Consider the following 22503-nt stretch of genomic DNA (forward strand, 5'->3'; position numbering starts at 1 on the left):
ATTTCATTAAATCAGGCTTTACTGATCTACCAGAAGACCCGCCGACATGTCGTAAAAATACCCCCGCTAATACCAATACACCAGTCCTGTATGAGACAGCCCTAGCATGTATTCAATATGGACGGTGGGTGTTAGTGCCGAAGTGGTGACATGTAGAGGTGTATGGTATGTAGGAGGACTGCTGGGCCTTGATAGCAGGCTGTGAAGCCTATGCCCAGAGTCGGACACATAAAAAAAAAAAAAAAAAAGTTGTAGTAGTTGGTGTGGTTGGTGGTAGTAGTAGTAGTAATAGTAGTAGTAGTAGTGGTAGTGGTAGTACATGGTGTGGTTGTGGTAGTAATACCAGCAGCAGCAGTAGTGGTAGTAGTAGTAGTGGTAGTAGTAGTAGTAGTAGTAGTGGTGGTGGTGGTAGTAGTAGTAATTGCAGTAGTAGTAGTAGTTGTTGTTGTTGTTGTTGTTGTTGTTCTTGTTCTTGTTATAATATTAATAATAATAATAATAATAATATGTACATGCATACATACATACATCATGTAAACCTGTTTTCCCCCATGAGGAGCGTAGGGGCCCTGGGCTAGGCAAGTTGGTCCTGACATTTAAGACGAAAGTGACCAGCCTCACGTATCCCTGAGTGGCATTAAGTGAGCAGTAAACCCCAACCAGCCCTTGGCTATGAACCAAGACAGGCACAGTCCGGTTGGAGCGCTTTAAGTAATATCATTATCATCATTATCCTCCAGATAATATAGCTGTACCGTAGTAAGAATAGCAGTAGTAGTAGTGGTGGTAATAGTGGAAGTAATGGTAGTGGTAGCAGTATTAGTGATGGAGGTGGCAGTGGTAGTTTGGGGCAAGTAGTAGCCGATTCGGTACACAGCTGGTCTGCTGTCCTGATAGACACGAATTCAGTTTCTGGCTGAGCAGGGAATTCTTTGAGAAACTGAATTTCGTTAAAATGACCTTTACTGATCTACCAGAAAACCCACCGACATGTAAAAGTACCCCCGCTAATACCAATCCACCAGTCCTGTATGAGTCAGCCCTAGCATGTATTCAGTATGGATGGTGGGTGTTAGTGCCCAAGTGGTGACATGTGGAGGCATGTAACAGCCAAGGCATGTATTCAGTATGGACGGTGGGTGTTAGTGCCCAAGTGGTGACATGTGGAGGTCTGTGACACAGCCCAGGCATGTATTCAGTTGGACGGTGGGTATTAGTGTCGAAGTGGTGACATGTGAAGGTGAATGAAGTATCACCGGTATGTATTCAGTATGTGTGTGTGTGTGTGTGTGTGTGTGTGTGTGTGTGTGTGTGTGTGTGTGTGTGTGTGAACAAAACAGCAAGCCCAGCACCAGACCTGGGATGGCCGTTGTTTACGATAATGTTTTAGTTTCAACGTTGTAATGCATTAATTTCGTGCCGCAGCGTGTTGATACTCATATATTATAATTTTAACATATCCTGCTGTTCTGTGTTTGTGTAACTGTAGTGTGACCAGGAGTTTTAAATATGAGGTCAGCTTGAGATGTAACTACCAGTTAAGAATTAATGGTGAGGGTGGGTTGGGTAAGGGTACGGACGAGAGTTGGGAGCTGGCGTGGAGGCGAGTGCAGCTCGTTTCGCTCCCTCCCGCCTCCCCTCCTTCCTGGGTATACAGGGTTAGGGAGGGGCTGCTCCTGATCACATAGTGTCCGTAAGTGTACATTTGATCACAAACTCGTCTTCAAGCAGGTGACGCCATGGGTTCACAGAGAGTGTTGCTGCTGCTATCATTTCCTTCCTATGGCAACTAGTTCTGAAAGATAGTTATATGTTGGATAAACTTCATGCATTACAAGGTGTTGAGGGTAGCAGCAGATACAAACTTAAAAGTGACTCAAGAATATTTTCAGATAGTTCGTTTACGGTTTCAAAACGAAAACATGTAGAATTCCAATGAAACTGTTTTTTGATTGCGTGTACATATGTATTAGTGGTGTAAAATTATAATTAGTAACAAAATATTAAAAGAAATCTGCTTATATATATATATATATATATATATATATATATATATATATAGTAAGACCAACACATGTACCAAATAACCGTACAATATAATAAAATATTAAAATCTAAGAACTATTCATATAATAACTATATAAAAAATACATTTACACGTAGAGGAGAGCAGATATAACACCCACACACCCACACCCACACCCACACCCACACCCACACACACACACACAGTCATATATAACTGTTGACGCCAGATAAGTGTTCCTCTCAGCTACAGATGCACTCCCACTAACGTTCGTGAAACAAGCAGTGATGTATAAAACAATGATTTATTTAACCAGGAACTTCAGATAACGATATTTTTCTTAGAGCAGGTAAAATAAAAACGTCGTCTTATACATAAGCAAAGTAAAATATTTTAATTACCAGAGGAGATAAGAAATAAATCTCTTCAAAGTAATGACAACATCACCTGAGAAGAGTTATCAGGGAGGAAACTCCTTGTTGTTAATGCCTCTGTTCCAACGTAGTTCAGTCCTTTATCTCTTGCACTATCACACTCCTTTACCTCGTTCATTATCACAAGCCTTTATCACTGACCTTAATGAACTTAAAAATCTGTGTGGGGTGAGCTGTCTCTAAGAAGAGATTATTATACCTATGCTTCTTTTACCTCAACTTGTCCCAGATTTTCGCCCATAATGCAGCTCATTCTATGCAGCTCAGTGCCAGAAAAAAGACAGTGCTGCAGCTCTACAACCTTTCCGTAGCACTTCTTCGTGACTAGCACCGTATTTCAGAGCTGATCTTTTGTGCCAACTGAGCATTCAAGATGAAGAGATGGCATTTTTCTGGGCCAAGTTGGAGTAAGAGGAGTATATTAGTAAAACATTCAGAATAATTAAATACGTGTGTTCCGGAGCTGGTCAGTCAGTGTTACCAATCTTTAACTTGCTACTACTACTACTATTACTACTACTACTACTACTACCATTGCCATCACCACTAGCACCACCAGCTATTACTACTACGTCTACCACTACCACCACCATTACTGCTACTATTACTGCAGCTACAACTACCACTACCACCACTACTACTACTACTACTAGGGGTGATCGAATTTCATGCCACCAGTACCAAGTATCCAGATTGTGAGAGCCAGTTCCGTCGGATGTAAGCAAACCAGTGACAAAAATACTGCCACTTCGCTCCCATAATTAAGGTGCCTACTTAAGTGGCTTAGGCTTTGAGTCACCCTAACACCTCTTCCTAAGAGATTTATTTTGTTTGTTACACCTTCCGGTTTTCCTCTGTGTTACATAAATCCTTTCAGTATTATCTTTAGGTACGTAGTGTACCAAAGGATATTAACCACCCACACCCAAAAATAAATCGGTATGGAAGAGGTGTTAGGGAGCTTCCATAACGACGACAGTACAGGTCTATGTGATGTACGGGGCGTCTTGCGAGATTTTTTTTTTTTCCTTTATTAAACTTCAGGTTATGCTGGAGCCAATATCGAGTTTTCAAACATGCCATATAAAGATGAGCCGTAATTACTATACGCTTTTTACTCTGACTTGGCCTAAATTTGCCATCTCTCCACCTTCAATGCTAAGATGGAGAGAATGAGACTAGTATATAATGCCAGTCACGAAGAAGTGTTGTGGAATGGATGTAGAGCGACAGTATTGGCTGTTTCTCCCACTGAGCTACGTGAAATGAGCCGCAGAAGGACGAAAAATCTGGCCCAAGTTAAAGTAATAAGGCTCGTATTCCCGTCATTTAAGGAAGCTCCCTAACACTTCTTCCTTAGTGATTTATTTGTGGATGTGGTTGGTTAATATCCTTTTGTTCATTATTTATGCAGAGTGTGGTAATACTGGAAAGATAAGTGTAACATACATGAGGACAGTAACTTGTAAGATAATAAATCGTCTAGGAAAAGGTGTTTGGGAGTTCCTCAACCGACGACCCTACTGACCTAGGATTATAATGACCTTGCGTGTGAAATTTGAGGGTGACCTTTTCCCCCCATAAGGTCATCAGTAATAGTGGCTGGTAATTAGACCCTTAGGCCTGTATCCTCGTTAGTTAAGGAAGCTCCCTGACATCTTTTCCTAAGTGATATATTTTACTTATTACTCCTTACTCTCTTCTTTTGCGTCATGTAAATCGGTCCTATACCTCCACACTCAGCATAAATAACATATATATTGATATGAACCAGCCATACCCAAAGCAAATCGCTTAGAAAGAGGTGCTAGGGAACGTTACTTTATAGGCTATGGTATTTACATCGTTTAAAGATTGACATAGTTGGCATTCATAGCACACAAAAATATGTTGAAGTGTAATGTGCAGCGTAAATCGCTAAGGAAGAGGTGCTACGAAGCCACCAGTGCCACTTACAATACGGTCCTAAGATTCGTTTTCCCAGGAAGGACAAGGAAAGGAAAGTGTAGTGTTGCCGTGTCTTTTGTTCCCTCTATAAAAAAAAAAAAAAAAAAAAAAAATGTAAATATATTTGTTTCAAGGCCAACGAGAGGCGAGTGCAGAATAGCCCTATGGTCCGTATCCTAGCACCTCTTCCTTAGCGGTTTATTTTTGGATATGGTTGGTTAATATCCTTTTGTACGTAATTTATGCAGAGTATAGCGAAAGTGGAAGGATTTATATAACACAAAATACAAGAGTAAGGTGTAATGAGCAAAATAAACTGCTTAGGTAAAGGTGTTATGGAGCTTTCCCGAGAATACGAGCCCGTCTCTAGTTCCTCCTGCAAACAACAACAGTAAGTTACGACAAGCAATCGTAGTTATATATGTCCGAGAATCGTCGAGAAGGAAAGTAAAAACAAGAATTGTCAAGAAAGAATGAGAGAATCACAAATATGTTTGAGAATCAATGAGAAAGATAACAACAACAACAAAAACATGAAGGAAGATCCTTCTGGAAAGAAAGAATCATAAATGTTTGAGAATCATAAGGGAGAAAACCGAAGAATCATCAAGAAATGAAGAGAATTTTCACACAGTTTTCAGCCGAATATCTTGGCCTTGACCTTGGTTTCGCCCTTGGCTTGGCCTTTGGTCTTCAAGACGTTCTTGGCCGTGTTACCCGGAGTCTCCCGCCCATAGTAGCCGAGCAAGGCGCGGTAAAGCCGAATGGACAGCAGGGCTGAGGTGTCACACATGATCCACCGTTTGGTACTCTTGCTCGCAGTCCGTTTTTTGTAGAACTTCCAGAATTCCTCTCTTTTGAGCATTCCTCTAGCAATCTGTTTCATCTCGTTATCAGTAGCCTTATCCTCAACACACTGGGTCTTAATATGCCTCAGTAATCTGTACAGAGAAAGACCCAGCTTGCAGGAGATCGAGACGCGATAGCGAAATTCGCAAACGGGCGAAAATTGTGGGCTCGAGTTTTGCTGGATGACTCGTAGACCAGCACAGGCTCCACTTTTCCCTCCTGGTAGAGATCTAGGGCGTTCTCTTTCCTAAAGATGGTGAACCAGTTGTAATAATCCTTATTGAGGTTGATGGGAGTCCGGGATACCAGGCTTCGGTTGTCTCCGATTCCCGTGGTCGGTATCTGACTCTCACTCTAGACGAATCTAGAGCGTTGAGTCCCCGATGCTCAAAATGACCTACTCGCTGCATCTATGGTGCGCCAGGGCCAGAAAGGCGTCCTTGGAGGCCTTGACGTCGAATATCGCAAGCGACGATTCCCAGGTGGGAAACACGAAGTGTCTAGAGGGTGAGCTGGCGTCTGTCAGGATGTCCCCGCTCAGGTAGTGGACGTCAACGTCCCCGTGGGTTAGGAAAGACGTCACCAATTAACCCTGCACGTCTTGCGTCCCATCCCCCGGTGCCATCTTGCGCCAAACCAACACCAGCAACAGGACAGGCAACATTTTGTCGTTGTATTAGTTTTATTTATGATGAAGGAACATGATTGTAAAACACTTAGGTACAGCACCTGGGTTTACCGCATGTTTAGGGTGGACGCCATCACCTGGCTCTCTACGTCATCCATTCCTTCCCCCGACGCCATCTTGTCCCACACCAACGCCAGGAAAAGAGTAGGCAATATTATATTGTTTTTCTGTGTTTGTTTTACTTATGGGGAAGAAACATGAAGGTGAGACAGCGAGGTAAGGAAAGCCAGTGAGTTTACGGAATAGTTTAGGAAGTCACAAACTCCCTCATCCCTGCCCCCACCTCACGCCTCACCCACACCCATGTCAACAACACAGCATTTTCCTTTATATCATTATCTAGCACTATTTTAAATTATTGTCATTATGATAGAATAGCTCCTACGTATAGCGTTTCGTTTTTACATACTGTTATCCCCATCATTAAGTCACTTCCCCCGCATGGCAGTCTGCAAAAGTGTTACAGACGTAGGTATGGGTATTTTCAGTTGATGGTAGTTTGAAAGTCGAGGTATTTCACCCTCGATTTTAGAAGACCCCTTCTTCCCTCGCCCTTACCATTTCACTGTTTAGTTTGCTTTACTTGTTGTGTTGTTTGGAAATCAGACTAGAAAGCAATATGTTGGTTAGACTGATTATGTTTGAGGGTGATTACTGTAGAATCGGTTGTTTGCCTCAAAGTGCCAAAAACAAAATGATGATGATGACGATGATGATGATGGTGATGGTGGTGATGATAGACAATGATGATGATGATGGCGATGGTAAGGATGATGAAGGTCATGAAGATGATGAAGATGAAGAAGATGGTGATGATAATGATGATAAAAAGGATGTTGATGAAGATAATGATGAGCTTTGATTTTTTTTCTTACAATTTAAACATGTGTGGGGTAATCATATGAGTATTTTAAGCATACTCGTGAGAGAACAATGCAAAGGACTGCTTAACCACATGACATTATTTATCAGTAATGGAGAGGGAAGTGTACATTAACAGATAAGTGATAAGGTGGCTAGGTAAAAGTTGTGCGACTCGAAAAAAAGAGAGATGAAGGTCGCATAATCTAGAAATACCCGGTTATCTGAGGTAAAGATCGAGTGTGCAGTCAGTAGGCAAAAATCTGTCTTTATCTTATGTAACGGTGACTCAGCAAGGGGCAGTGACAAAGTGACGGCTGGTGTGGTCTTCACGGCAACATTCACTGTCAGTCACGTGGCGTCTTTGTAATGATGAGGAAAACAGATGCCCTTTTTTTACCCTCAAAATTCTAATATTGTGTTAGTGGGGTAAGTGGGGGCGCTCACCAATATTGTGTTAGCGAGGTAGGTGGGGGCGCTCACCATCTACTCCCTCAATGTATTGCTACTTTGGGTGTCTGTCCTTTCCTCTCTTCCATCCTTCCTCGTCTGTCTTTCTTTCCTTCATTCTTTCCTCTTCCTTCTGCCTATGGGTGACTCTACACTGAGTGACAAGCCAAATGGTTTCCTGTACACCAGGACACCATTTACTACTCTGGGCGATAACCATATAACCAAATTGTGGCACCTGGTGGTTTAGTGAGTAATTAAGGCGCTCCAATCGGATTGGGCCTGTGTAGGTTTATATCCAAGGGGTTGTTGGAGTTTATTGCTCACGTAATGCCACTCAGGGATGAGTGAGGCTGGTCACTCTCATCTTAAATGTCAGAACCAACTTGCCTAGCCCCGGGCTCCTACGCTTCTCATGGGGCGGCGTAGGATTGGATGATGGTTTGATGGATGGTGTTATTATTGGTCTGTTTGAACGGTTCGCGTATTCCGCGGGAATATGTGATCAGTGAGTGCCTTTGTTTGTCCAGGTACAGTAGCTCGTAAAACATTACACGTGCTGGATCTAACCAAAACAGTCAAAATAGTGGTGCTACCAAGTCATTTGTCAACTACTGTGCTTTGCATCAATTACAAAAATAAATAATTTAATGAATAAACAATAAGAGATTAGTCACAGTTGTTGTCGTTGTTGTTGATATAATCCCAATCTGTCAGACCGAGCAGGCCCTAATCACAGGCAACCATTTGCTCCTGCGGGGCCGTCCCTTGCAGTGAGCCGATGTTCCCTTGCGGTTGACAATGTCTCGCTGTAGCAAAGCACGGAGAAATGTTTGGAGGTTTGGTTCGTGGGTGGATGCTACATTTGTGTCTCCATCCTATTAACAGGGGCATCATGGTAGGGTGCACTTCACCCCATGATCAGGGTATATGTTTACCACCCAGCTTTGTAAATGGATCCCTAGATTACAGGAAACTATTAGACTGAACCCAGTGCTCCTGCTAAGCGAGATTGACTTACGTGACATTGTAAGAGGAGACTGGGCAAACTGGGCAGACACACACGAAATACGTAGTGGTTGACACTGGTATATTGCATTTGTTACTTATGTTACGCTGCCAGGCTCAGTGGATGTCTCGTTTGTCCCTGTAGCATTGCTCTTCTGCGTCACTGGTAGTTATACTGTACTTGCCAATGTATCTTTGTTGTACTTTATCTATTCATCCTTGGCGTTCAGAGACATCATTTTACACTGCTGGAACTTGTACTGGACGGTATACATAATAATAATGATGACGATGACAACAGCAACAACAACAACAAATACAATAATAATAATAATAATAATAATAATAATAATAGTGACATATGAACATGCAGGGACGCTCAGTGCAGCACTCACGCCTTACAGTTGATCTAAGAGCCAAGTCTTTGATCCTGTCCTGTGGCCTTCATCTTTGTATGATTATTTCTCAAAGTCGAATTACTTTATTTTTGTTTGGCCCATTTCCCTTGTGTGTGACCTTGATCTTTCACTTATTATTTTTTCAAAATGGACTGTCTTCATCCCTGCCTGACCCTAAGACCTTTCATTAAGTTTGGTCCATACTGAATCAGAATTGAGTTATATAGTAGAACATTTGACCGTACCCAGGGTAAAGGTTGAGTGAGTTTAATTTGAAGTTTACGTTTATGATATTGAGTAGATAGCCCATTAGTCCTCCGAGGATTCTGATTGTTTGTACCAGATTTTTTATAAGGGGAGAAAGGCAAATAATATAGGATTCTGGAAAGATTAATCAAGATAATAATGCTCCTCTAAGGATTGCTCCTCTTCTAAGAGCTAGTATGGGGGAAGTTATAATGGAGGATGAATCGTCAATGTTTCTGAACCTGGCTAAGTTAAATTCTCCGGTTATAGAATAAAAAATTAAGCGGAAAGTGTAACATACTGTTAATATGTTTGCGAAGATGTAAAGAAATAAAATTACAGTATTGATTCATCTTATGAAAGCAACTTCTAGGATAAGATCTTTGGAGTAGAATCCTGCTAGAAATGGAGTTCCACATAATGCTAGGTTTGCTAGGTTTATGCATATACAGGTTAAGGGCATAGAGGTTACTAATCTTCCTATCAGTCGGATATCTTGGTATTCTTTTACATTATGAATTATGGCTCCGGCACATATAAATTAAAGAGCTTTGAACAGTGCATGAGTAAGAAGATGGAAGAATGCGAGGTCTTTAAACACTAGGGCTAGGATTCTTAGTAGTACTCCTAGTTGGCTAAGGGTTGATAGGGCAATAATTTTATTTAAGTCATATTCGAAATTAGCTCCTAGTCCTGATATAAATATTGTTAGAGAGCTGAATAGTAGTAGGGTTGGTAAAGTTGTTTCGGATAGTGCGGGTCTAAATCGGATGAGAAGGTAGACTCCGGCTGTAACAAGGGTTGAGGAGTGAACTAGTGCTGATACTGGTGTTGGGGCTGCTATGGCAGCAGGTAGTCAGGCGGAGAATGGAATTTGAGCCCTTTTGGTTATTGCTGCTATAATGATAAGTCTTTTTATTAATAGTGTGAAATTGTCATCTAGGTAAAATACGTGGAAGATGAAATGTCAGCCTCCTTCAATGAATATTAAGGCAATTCTTAAAAGAATTGCTACGTCTCCAACTCGATTAGATAGAACGGTTAGTATTCCGGCGTTTGCGGATTTCTCGTTTTGATAGTAAATTACTAGTGCATAGGATACTAATCCTAAGCCATTTTATCCTAAAAGAATTCTAATTAAATTAGGGCTGATAATCAGGAAGATTATCGATAGAACAAAAGCTAGAACTAAGTATATATATATCGGTTTATGTTGGGGTCTCCTTCTATGTATCTTCCCCTATAAAAGAGTACTATTGCTGAAATGAATATAACGAATCCCATGAATATCAAGGATATTCAGTCGAAAATGTATGTTGCAACGATAGAGGATGAGTTGATTCTTAGAATTTCTCATTCAGTAATTTAGCATGTTTTGTCAAATAAGCATAGAAGGGACATGAATAATGAGATTAGAGAAAAAAATATTAGGAAAACTATTCTTGTTAGGTGTATTGAAATTTTTCAAATCATGGTTTAGGATAAGATTTTTATTTTTTTAGCTCCACAAACTAACGTTTTAGTAATAAACTACCCAAACGAGCTGAGTTGTAATATAGTTGAAATATATAAAAGTGGTAAAGGTTTAATTAAAGGTTAGGTATAATTAGGTTCCTTTTTAGAATTAAGATATTTAGGGGAATTCAATGAAGTCTTAAAACTAAGTATTCTCGTACTTTTCCTGAGCAACAAGAGTAGAGAGATCTGGAGAATACACCGTGTTGTCTGAGTGAATAAAGATAAAGGATATAAGCTGCTCTGAAAAAAGACAGTAACCTAATTCTTTGGGCAGTTAATTTGTTTCATCTAATGATTCTTATGATTAGTCTGATTTCTCCTAGTAAGTTAATGGAAGGGGGTGCGGCCATATTACTGATTCTTAGTAAGAATCACCATAGTGCTATTCTTGGCATAAAATTTAATAAGCCTTTATTAATTAGAAGGCTTCGTCTTCCAATTCGTTCATATACTAAGTTTGCAAGGCAGAAAAACCCTGAAGAACATAGACCATGACCTACTATTACAACAACAGCCCCGTTTATTCCTCATCACCCAAAGGTTAAGAGTCCACAAAGTACTAATCTTATGTGGGCTACAGAAGAGTAAGCGATGAGGGATTTTATGTCTACCTGTCGTAGGCAGATAATGCTAACAAAAAATCCTCCTAGGATTCTTAGCCTGACTCATAGCCATCTTAGGTTCTTGTTTATTTCAGCAAATAAAGGTAAGATTCGGATTAAGCCGTAACCTCCTAGTTTTAGTAAAACTCCAGCTAAGATTATTGATCCTGCTACGGGAGCTTCAACATGTGCCTTGGGTAGTCAAAGGTGGAATAAGTATATAGGTAGTTTCACGATGAAAGCTATAATAGAGGAGATGAATCAAATAAGAGATAGGACTCTCAGGTTAATTCTTTGATAAAGAGCTCCAATAGTGAGTGTTCCGTTTGTTTTATAGATGTAAAGTAAGGAGGCTAAGAGCGGTAGGGATGCAAATAGGGTGTAAAATAGTATATAAACTCCTGCTTGAATTCGTTCTGGCTGGTATCCTCAACCTAAGATTAGGATTAGGGTTGGGATTAGGGAAGCTTCAAAGGTAATATAAAATAGTAGGTAGTTTATAGATCTAAAAGTTAATACTAGAAAAATTAATAGAGCTAAGTTGACTAATAAAAATAGTCTGGGAAAATTTGAGGTGAATGTAATTTTTACTCCGGATATAACACTAAGTGCTATAATTCAGATGCTTAGTAGGATTAAAATGTAGCTTAAGTAGTCTGTACCTAATCTAAATCCTAAGTTATACATGAAGAAGTCGTGATTGTATAAAATGGCGAATAAAAACGATACAGCTAAGATTCCTGTTTGAATTAAAGACCAGTCCTTTACAAATGTCATTAATATAAGGAGTATAAATAGGTATATTAGCATTCTAATCTATTAAAGGCTCTGAAGTAATCGTTTCCGTGGGAGCGAACAATGGAGACTAGTGGCACTAGACCCAGGGCGCCTTCACAGGCTGCTAGGACCAGAAAAAAGAGAGAGAAAAATAATTCATTTCCGATTGAGGAAAGACAGTTAGATATTAAGAAGAAGATCCCAAGTATGATGAATTCTAATCTTAGGAGGGTGTTTAATAAATGTTTTCGGTTTGAAGCAAAAGCTCATAGTCCCCTGAAAATTATAGTGAATGCAATAAATAAGAACAAGTTATTTAAAGTTAACATTAGTTTTAATAGTTTAAGTAAAAACTCTGGTCTTGTAAACCAGTAATGAAATTTTTTTCTTGAAACACCAAGAGATTGGAGTGATAATGTATGGTCTTCCTTTTATTATTTTGTTTTCTTTGATTTTTATGCGTTTAATTCATCCTTTGTCAACAGGTCTTGTGCTATTAATTCAAATCGGTTTTAATTTCAATTACCACTGGGTTGTTTGCTAAGAGTTACTGGTTTTCGTATATTTTATTTTTGATTTTTTGGGGTGGAATATTAGTATTGTTTATTTATGTTGCGTCTTTAGCAGCTAATGAGCAATTTAAGGTTAGAAGAGAATTTTTTTTTTTTAATCTTTTTTTTAGCATTAATTATCTTTTTTTGTGTGTGTGTGGATCCTGTGATAATGGCAAATAAGATTGGGGAGTCAACTACAACTTTTTTGTCTAAGTATTCTGATATTAGAAATTCTGCTATAAATGTGGGGACTTTTTATAACGAACCTAGGGCTATATTTACGATGTTTATTATTAGTTATTTGCTTTTAACGTTGTTTGTAGTTGTTAAGGTGATAAGTTCGTCTTCTAGTCCTTTACGGTTAATAACTTATGATAACACCGTTGCATAAGTTTCATACATTGTTAAAAATTGCTAATGGGGCACTAGTTGATATACCAGTTCCAAGAAATATTTCTATTTTTTGGAATTTTGGGTCATTGCTTGGTTTGTGTTTGGTTGTTCAAATTGTTACTGGTCTGTTTCTTGCTATACATTATGTTGCGCATATTGATTTGGCATTTTCTAGGGTAGCTCATATTCAACGAGATGTTAATTATGGGTGATTATTACGGACTTTACCTGCCAATGAGGCGTCTTTTTTCTTTATTTGTTTATATCTTCACATTGGTCGAGGGATGTATTTTGGTTCTTATATAATTTTTCATGCTTGAATAGTAGGTGTTGTAATTCTTTTTTTGGTAATGGCGACAGCTTTTGTAGGTTATGTTTTACCATGAGGTCAAATGTCTTTTTGGGGTGCCACCGTAATTACTAATTTGTTTTCAGCAATTCCTTACATTGGTACTTCTTTGGTTCAGTGGATTTGAGGAGGGTTCGCTGTGGAAAATGCCACTTTAACTCATTTTTTCACTTTTCATTTTTTGTTTCCGTTTGTTATTGCTGCTGCGACTTTGGTTCATATTTTGTTCCTTCACCAGGCTGGAGCGAATAATCCTTTGGGTGTTTTAAGGCAAGTAGATAAGGTTTCTTTTCACCCTTATTTTACTTTCAAGGATAGTGTTGGGTTTTTGGTCATGTTAATGGCTCTTGTGCTGCATACTTTGCTCCATCCTTATCTTTTAGGGGATCCAGACAATTTTATTCCTGCAAATCCTTTAGTAACTCCAGCTCATATTCAGCTGGAGTGGTATTTTTTATTTGCTTATGCGATTTTGCGATCTATTCCTAATAAATTGGGGGGTGTAATTGCTCTAGTGCTCTCAGTGGCAATTCTTATGATCCTTCCTTTTACTCATTTCTCGAAATTTCGGAGTCTTAGATTTTATCCGTTAAATCAAATTTTGTTTTGGTTTTTGGTTTCTACAGTTGCTTTGGTAACTTGAATTGGGGCTCGTCCCGTTGAAGATCCTTATATTATTACGGGCCAGGTTTTAACAATTTCTTATTTTAGGTTTTATTTGATTATGCCTCTGGCAGCAATGTGGTGAGATAAAATGTTAGATTGGTTGCTTAGTTAAAAAAAAACAAGTGTTTTGAAAGCATTAGATAAGATTGGTTCTTAGTAATCTTAGGGAGAAGGTGTTTACCTTGTCTTTAATTCCCAAAACTAAAATTTTTACTAAACTACTCCCTAGTTAGATTATTAAAGAAAAGCAAAATAGTTTAACTCCTATAAAAAAGATTAGGTAGTTAAGGGAAACTGGAAGGAATCTTTTTCAGGCTAAATATATTAGTTTATCGTATCGTAGACGTGGTAGAGTTCCTCGAACTCAAATAAAAACAAAGGCTATAAAAACTAATTTGCAATAAAAGAGTAGGCTACACGGATCGGCCCCTAAGAAAATTAATAAGAATAATATTCTTATGAATAGAATTCTTGCATATTCAGCTATGAATATTAAAGCAAATCCTCCTCTTCTGTATTCGGTATTGAATCCTGATACTAGTTCTGATTCACCTTCAGCAAAATCAAATGGGGTACGGTTTGTTTCTGCTAGACAGGAGGCTAGTCATATTAAAGATAGAGGTAGTGTAAACCAAATTATTCAAATATCTTTTTGAAACCGAGTGCAAAGTTCTATATTGAATCCGCCGATTAAAAAGATAAAGGATAAAAGAATAAGAGCAAGTCTGACTTCGTATGAAATTGTTTGGGCTACGGCTCGGAGTCTTCCAAGTATTGAGTATTTACAGTTTGAAGCTCACCCGGCTCTTATAGTTGAATAGACTCCCAAACTTAGACAGCATAAAAAGAATAAGACTCCTGTGTTAAAATGTACTAATCCGGTTTGGTAAGGTAAGATAGCTCAAACTAATAGGGAGATAAATAACCTAAAGACAGGGGATAGGTAATATGGTAAAAAGTTGGATATAGTTGGTATTGTTTGTTCTTTGGTGAATAATTTTACAGCGTCGGCAAATGGTTGGAGTAATCCCAGGAATCCTACGATGTTGGGTCCTTTTCGAATTTGAATGTAACCTAGAATTTTTCGTTCTAGAAGTGTTACAAAAGCAACTCCAATTAAAACGCAGATAATTAAGACTAGGTAGTTTACAATGATAACTGCGAACACAAAATAGTTAGCTTGAACTATTTATAAACCTGGTTTATAAGTTTCATTAAACTGAAGCACAAAATTGATTGTTTAGGTAAAAGTGATGTTCATATTTAATAAAATTATTTTAACTACCTAATCCTTTCGTACTAAGGTAGTTTAACTTTATTTTAGAAGATAGAAACCGACCTGGCTCACGCCGGTCTGAACTCAAATCATGTAAAATTTTAAAAGTCGAACAGACTTTCTTTCATAACTGCTGCATTATGTAGAAATTTTAATTCAACATCGAGGTCGCAAACTTTTCTTTCGATGGGAACTCTCAAGAAAAATGACGCTGTTATCCCTAAAGTAACTTAATCTTTTAATCTTTAGAAAGGATCAATTTATTATCAGAAATCTTTGTTTAGAAGTAAAAACAGTTAGTATATTTATATCTTTGTTGCCCCAACAAAACATTTTTTTAGTATTTTTCCTTACACTAACAAATTGGCTTAATACTAAATGTGATGTAAAGATTTATAGGGTCTTATCGTCTTTCTAAAATATTAAAGCCTTTTCACTTTAAAGTTAAATTCATTTTTTTTTTTTTGTTAAGACAGTACATCTCTCGTTCGACCTTTCATACGAGCCTTTAATTAAAAGACTAATGATTATGCTACCTTCGCATGGTCAGAAATACCGCGGCCCTTTAATAATTCAGTGGGCAGGCCAGACTGTGTAAATCTTCACAAAGACATGTTTTTGTTAAACAGGCGGAAATAGTATTTGCCGAGTTCCTTAAATAAATTTTTAATATTTAAAAGATTTTATTTATAATAAAAAATATTTTAACATATAAATTTTACTAATGATTTCATAATAGCTAAACAAGTTAAGTTGATGTTAATTTTCTAATACTTGATAAAAAGAACCTGTAAAATTTAAAATATTTTATTATATTGGTTGAAAAACCTGGAAAAGATGGCTACTTTTAAGCCTACTTTTATAAGTGCCTATTTATTGGTTCTATGATTTTTCGTTTTGGAAGAAAAAGGTCTACCCTAATCTTCTTAGTTGCATAGCTAAGTAGCTGAGCACGTAAATTAAATTTATTTCTTAGAAAACCAGATATAAAAACTCGATTGGCATATCACCTCTAATGTTAAGTTAAAAATTTTATTGCAACAAAAACTTTCTCTTAAAATTAGCTATCTTTTTTTCGGGATGATTATTTTATATATCTAATTTTGAAAACCTATTATACACAAGATACAATTTCTTATATTTACTTTTAAGAATTTTAAGTGTTATTTCTACTTTCTTTCACAATACTTTTTACTTTCACTATATTGATATTTCGATAAAATCTACTATTCAGGAAAATGAAAAATTAGTTTTCTTATAATGTTAACGTTCTTATAACAAAAGTAAGATTACTGATTTCAAGATAACCTCGACTATAGGTACTCTTCTCGGTGTAAACGAGCTGCTTATTTCAAGCTCTATCTTGCTTTCCAGGTTCGTACACTTTCCAGTACACCTACTATGTTAAGACTTATCTCATCTTAGGTTAATGAAAGCGACGGGCGATATGTGCACATTTTAGAGCTAAAATCAGGCTGTCTTATTAAAGCAAACCTTACTTTTAAGTCCACCTTCAAAATTTGTATTCTGAAATTTGTTCGTGATAATATAAATTTTATTGTAACCCATCTTAGCCTATATATTTGCTGCACCTTGATCTAATATTTTAATGTAATTATTTCAATAACTTGTTCTGTAAAAGTTATCTCAATGACGGTATACAAACTATATAACATAGGTAAGATTTTTCGTGGTTTATCGTTTAAAAGACAGGTTCCCCTAATTAGACTAAAATACCGCCAAATTCTTTGAATTTAGAGCACATAGCTGTTACTAATCAGATATAAATCTTTCTTAAAGGTATAGGAGGGTATCTAATCCTTGTTTATTTCCTTTATTTGTTAACTTATTAATTGAGACGGGTTGATTTATTTATCTTTGAAAAATTGATTTCACCCTTTATAAAATTAAAAAAATCATTGTTGACTAGCATAAGAGTTAAATATCGATTTGTATTCACTCTCCCTTCAAGTATAACCGCGACTGCTGGCACAAGATTCAGCCGGAGATAATTCAATTTACTTTTTCCAGTTTTCACTGATATGAAAATAATACACACTGAAATCTACTAGAGCTTGAGGTTTTAAACTTGTTAGCTTGGAAGTACTGAAATTTTCATATGTTATTAATTGAAAAGCGAATATTTAAAGCAAGAATCAAACTTATATTTATATTGGCAAAATGGACAGCGTTTGACTTTATATAAATTTAAAATGTATAAAGTAAACTTTTAAACATAGTAAATTTCGTTCTAAGTTCTCGTTGTTATACGTATACATCCACCCACAACTTAGATGCAGAATTATACAAAGCTCAAGGTAAACATTAAGAGTAACACTATCAAACCCCTCTCCTCCTGCTTCCCAGCCTCAACCGACAATTCCAAGAACGCAGCTTCAAGCTCCCAACTCGAGTATATAAGGAGGTCCAGCCTAATCTTATAAAACAATGTTCCATGCGGCCATATCCTTGATGGAACGGGGTTCGGCTGTGCCTGAGAACCCCTCGCATGTGCTTGTAGCACTTATGCTCCCAGGGTCCTCAGGAGCCTCACCTCAAGATCAAACTATGACTTTTATTCTAAAATGGATCTGATGCCACTCGTTAACTTAGTATATTCAGGAGGTCTGAGTCAAGTTTCTCTCATGAATATATAGTGGCCCTTTATTTAGCGGATTAGTGTATTGGAAAGCTTGGTTTGGTCTTGCTTGATTTTACCTTTTAGTTAAAATAAAGCGTTGTTTTACTATAATTTTTATGGTGCATTTAATCAAGAAAGAAAGTGAATTTAAATTTTTTTTTTTTAATTGTTTTAGCAGGAGATGGTGATGGAACAAAAAAATAATAAAATATTTTTCGGAGCTTAAAATTTTTTCCAGATCGGAATTACTATAAAGTTTTTGTTGTTAGTTTGACTATAATTTAAAAAAGAGGCTAGATTTGGTGAAATAAAATTTAATTTTCCAATACACTAATCCGCTAAATAAAGGGCCACTATATATTCATGAGAGAAACTTGACTCAGACCTCCCGAGTATACTAAGTTAACGAGTGGCATCAGACCCATTTTAGAATAGGAATTATGGGGCCGATCTTGAGGTGAGGCTCCTGAGGACCCTGGGAACACTGTCGTTGAGAGCGTGTGTGAAAGGGTTCCCAGGCACAGCCGAACCCCGTTCCATCAAGGATATGGCCGCATAGAACTCTTCTATATAAGAACTTAACCTTATTCGGCGCATATTTGTATTTGACCCAGGGTTGTGTATATATTATAGGTAAGATAAGCAGGACTGGTCGTGGAGTGTTCTGGGCCCAGTTCTTTTACAGTTGTATATGGCTGTCGCTCTACATTATCTTTATTTTCCTGTATAAGCTAGTACATAAGGCGATTTGATATATATAACTATAACAAGGTACACTCTGAGGGTGTGTTTACCATGTTAAGAATTTTACTTTTTATGAACAATTTCAGTGGGGGCGGGGGGGAATTTTGTGTTGAGAGTTTGTAAAGCTTCATTTAAATGAAGCTAATAATTTTGTGTAAGAGAAGTAAACGGAGTTTAACCGCTTTAAGTAGAGGTTAGAAGCCTCTCTTTTGGCTTAAATCTCTATGGTTAAGCTAGTAGTCTTGGGAGACATCTTTTGAATGCAAATCAAAATTTTTTATTAAACTATAGCCTATAGTAAAGTTAATCGATTATCTTCATTCGAGCGCTCCTTGAGCTCATTCGTAGTAAAGACCTAGAAGGAGGATTAAAATGAAGAATAGTCCTACTATTCTTCAAGAGTAAACATTAGAAATTTTTAAAATATAAGCGACTGGGAGGATTAGGGTGATTTCTACGTCAAAAATTAGGAAGATAACAGCAATTAAGAAGAATCGTAGGGAGAATGGTAAGCGGGCAGGTCCTTTGGGGTCAAAACCGCATTCGTATGGTGAGTTTATTTCTCGATCTATAATTGTTTGTTTTGGCTAGGATGGAGGCTAGGATTATAACAACACATCTAATTAAAAGAGTTAGGATTGTAATAAACGATAGAATGATCATTGTTTTTTCTAGAAGTTTCTAGTCCTCATGATTGGAAGTCACGTATACTGTGTATACTAAAAAAAACTTGGATTCTAAAAGGAAATCTGATTTCCATGATAAGAGCTTAAATCTTAGGCATTCATCTGCCATTTTAGAATGAAGTGGCCGAAATTTGAAGATATTAGACTGTAAATCTAAAGGTGAGCGATTGCTCTTTCATTAATTTGCAAGGTTTAAAAGGTTTTTACTTTAATTGAAAGCTTTGAAGGCTTTTAGTTTGATTAACTTAAAACCTTAAGTCAGAATGGGGTATATGGTAGGGAATTTCACCTTATCTTAGAAGATCAAAACTTCTTGTGCTTATACACTAACATGTATTTTAAATCTCAGTGAATACTCACATTTTTAGATTTGCAATCTAACGTCTTAACAATTCCACTATGAGATTTTAATGCAACGGTGGTTTTTCTCAACAAATCATAAGGATATTGAATCTTTATATTTTGTCTTGGGGGCTGAATTGGGTCAGCCGGGGAGTTTAATTGGGGATGATCAAATTTATAATGTAGTAGTAACTGCTCATGCTTTCATTATGATTTTCTTTATAGTTATGCCTATTATAATTGGTGGTTTTGGAAATTGATTGGTTCCTTTAATGTTAGGTGCGCCGGATATGGCATTTCCTCGTATGAATAATATGAGGTTTTGATTGTTACCTTCTTCTTTAACTTTGCTTTTAATGAGAGGAATAGTAAAGAGGGGGGTTGGAACAGGTTGAACTGTATATCCTCCATTATCTGCGGCTATTGCTCATGCTGGGGCGTCTGTTGATTTGGGATTTTTTTCTTTACATTTGGCTGGGGTTTCTTCTATTTTGGGTGCTATTAATTTTATGACTACTGTTACTAATATGCGTCCGCGGGGTATGACGATAGATCGTATGCCTTTGTTTGCTTGGTCATTGTTTATTACCCAGGGTAATAATATTGCCTACTTGTTCTCAGATTCATTTCTCTTCACCTTTGCCGAACACTAAATCATCCCACTAAGTATGATCTCAGTCGGATAAAGACTGTGTTGATCTTGCCATGTGACCTTGACCTTTTGCTTACAGTTCGCAAAAGCAATAGGTCATCACCTTGGCTGACCCTCAACCCTTCCCCAAAGTTTGTTCTAAATTTAATCCAAACTCTTAAGCTGTTTTGTTCATAAACCATCACACACGGGTCGGAATTTGATCTTGCCCTGTGATCTTGACCTTTGACTGAGTGTTCTCAAATCGAATTCCTGAGTTCTTGCCTTGTCCTCAGTCACCCCACCAAGTTTGGACTAAATCAGATCAAACTTCTTACTCTAAAAAGTATTCATTTTCAGCTTAGATGATCATCATTTTTCCCAACAAGTTTTCTTAAAATTAAATGTTTTAGCTGTGCTGTTAAAACACACACACACACACACACACACACACACACACACACACACACACACACACACACACACACACACACACACACACACACACACACACACACACACATAGTACAATATTACACCGTGTTGTTCTCAGCGATCCATGTATTACCAAGGGCAGTAACAATCAGTCTTCTTTGGATGCATGTACTACATATCATTGCTGAAAATTATGTGTTTTGAGCATTTGTTTCGTCCAAATCCTAAGGCTCAGTAGTCTGCATGTGTGTCCTAAATCTTCGTTATCTCTGTTTTGGCACAAATACCCACCATCCACATTGAATTCCTAATAGGGATTATTCGGTACTAATACCCACCGTCCATACTGAGTACATAATAGGGCTGTTTCGGCACTATTACCCACCGTCCATACTGAGTACATAATAGGGCTGTTTCGGCACTATTACCCACCGTTCACACTGAATTTCTAATAGGTCTTCTTTGGTACTAATACCCACCGTCCATATGAATACGTAATAGGACTGCTTCGACTCCAATACCAGCCATTCATATTGAATACATAATAGGAATACCTCTGCACTAATACCCACCGTCCATAATGAATATACGACGGAATTAGTGGTACTCTAGAGACATGAGCACCGAATAGCCAAGAATATCTCGATAAATTTTACTTTTCATAGGAAATTTATATATACGGAGAATTACAGATTTTTTTTTTTTTATGACTAATGACAAGCAGACACCCAGATATAGGTAGAACTAGGGTAGCAAGTACAGTGGGGTGCCAGAGAGCGAGGGTGGTAGGTAGAACGAGGGTAGCAGGTAGAGTGAGGTACCAGAGAGCGAGGGTGGTAGGTAGAACGAGGGTAGCAGGTAGAGTGAGGTACCAGAGAACGAGGATGGTTGGTAGAACGAGGTTAGCAGGTAGAATGAGATGTTAGAGAACGAGAGTGTAAGGTGGGACGAGAACAGCAAGCAAAGTGAGGTTTCAGAGAGCGAGGGGTGGGTGGTGGGACGAGGACAGCATATGGAGGAAGATGCCAAAGAGCTAAAGCGTTAGACAGGACGAGGACAGCAGGAAAAACAGGGATGAAAAGTAGAAGTGGGGTGACGAAGAACTCTGGTACAGACTGAGGGTGACAGGTAGAAGGAAAGCATACTCTAGGTTGAGGTCGGCAGGCTGAGGCGATGTAGCAGAGAATAGTGGTAGAGACTGAGGGCGACAGGTAGAAGGAAAGCATACTCTAGGTTGAGGTCGGCAGGCTGAGGCGATGTAGCAGAGAATAGTGGTAGAGACTGAGGGCGACAGGTAGGACGAAAGCTTAATATGGACGAGGTGGGCTGGCAGAAGCGATGAGGTAGAGAGTGAGGGTCTACTTCCAGCGTGACGTAACGGCCTCACCAGCCATCGCCACCACCACTGAGGCCACTCCAATTAGGTAAACCACGAAAGCTCCCTGGGCAATAGCACTATATTAAAGCCTGTTTACTATGATCCAGGTGAAATTCTTGACCAAAACATGACCATAGGTGTCTTTGTTGTGGCCTACTGCAGAGGAAATAATGCTGGGCTTGGCGACCATTATACCCTCCTATAGAAAAGTTGGGCTACACTTGACCATCAACAGAGTCTGAAGGAGTTTTGGATCACTGTCAGAGCGAGTAGACGTACAGTAGTGAATCTGGTCACCGATAACTTACCTGTAGATCTGGAATTCCAAGTGGCTTTTGGTGTCGTCTTTCCAGCATGCTTACTGACGCGTTTCTCTTGTACCTCAGATCCACCGTCAGCTTCTGCACACCATACAGGAAGAGGCAGTTGTTTAACATGCATGTTCTGTATATCTGTCTGCCTGTCTATTTGTCTATCTCAGTCTGTCGGTGTGTCAAGCTATCTATATATCCATCTATCAACGGTGTGTGTGTGTGTGTGTGTGTGTGTGTGTGTGTGTGTGTGTGTGTGTGTGTGTGATTACACTTATTTCTTAAGTATAATT

General features: G+C 38.2%; 3 pseudogenes; 1 reads left to right on the plus strand and 2 right to left on the minus strand.

Annotated features, from left to right (window-relative positions):
- The first annotated feature begins 12729 nt into the window (after positions 1-12729).
- On the plus strand, positions 12730-13864 carry LOC145390126 (cytochrome b pseudogene; annotated as a pseudogene).
- A 131-nt stretch (positions 13865-13995) lies between these two features.
- On the minus strand, positions 13996-22336 carry LOC145390128 (NADH-ubiquinone oxidoreductase chain 1 pseudogene; annotated as a pseudogene).
- Positions 16418-16821, minus strand: LOC145390130 (small subunit ribosomal RNA; annotated as a pseudogene).
- Positions 22337-22503: the final 167 nt, after the last annotated feature.

This window comes from Coenobita brevimanus, unplaced genomic scaffold (genome assembly GCF_032717465.1).
Source record: "Coenobita brevimanus isolate Jiangsu-jjx unplaced genomic scaffold, ASM3271746v2 jjx.HiC_scaffold_2882, whole genome shotgun sequence".
NCBI classification, from domain to species: domain Eukaryota; kingdom Metazoa; phylum Arthropoda; class Malacostraca; order Decapoda; family Coenobitidae; genus Coenobita; species Coenobita brevimanus.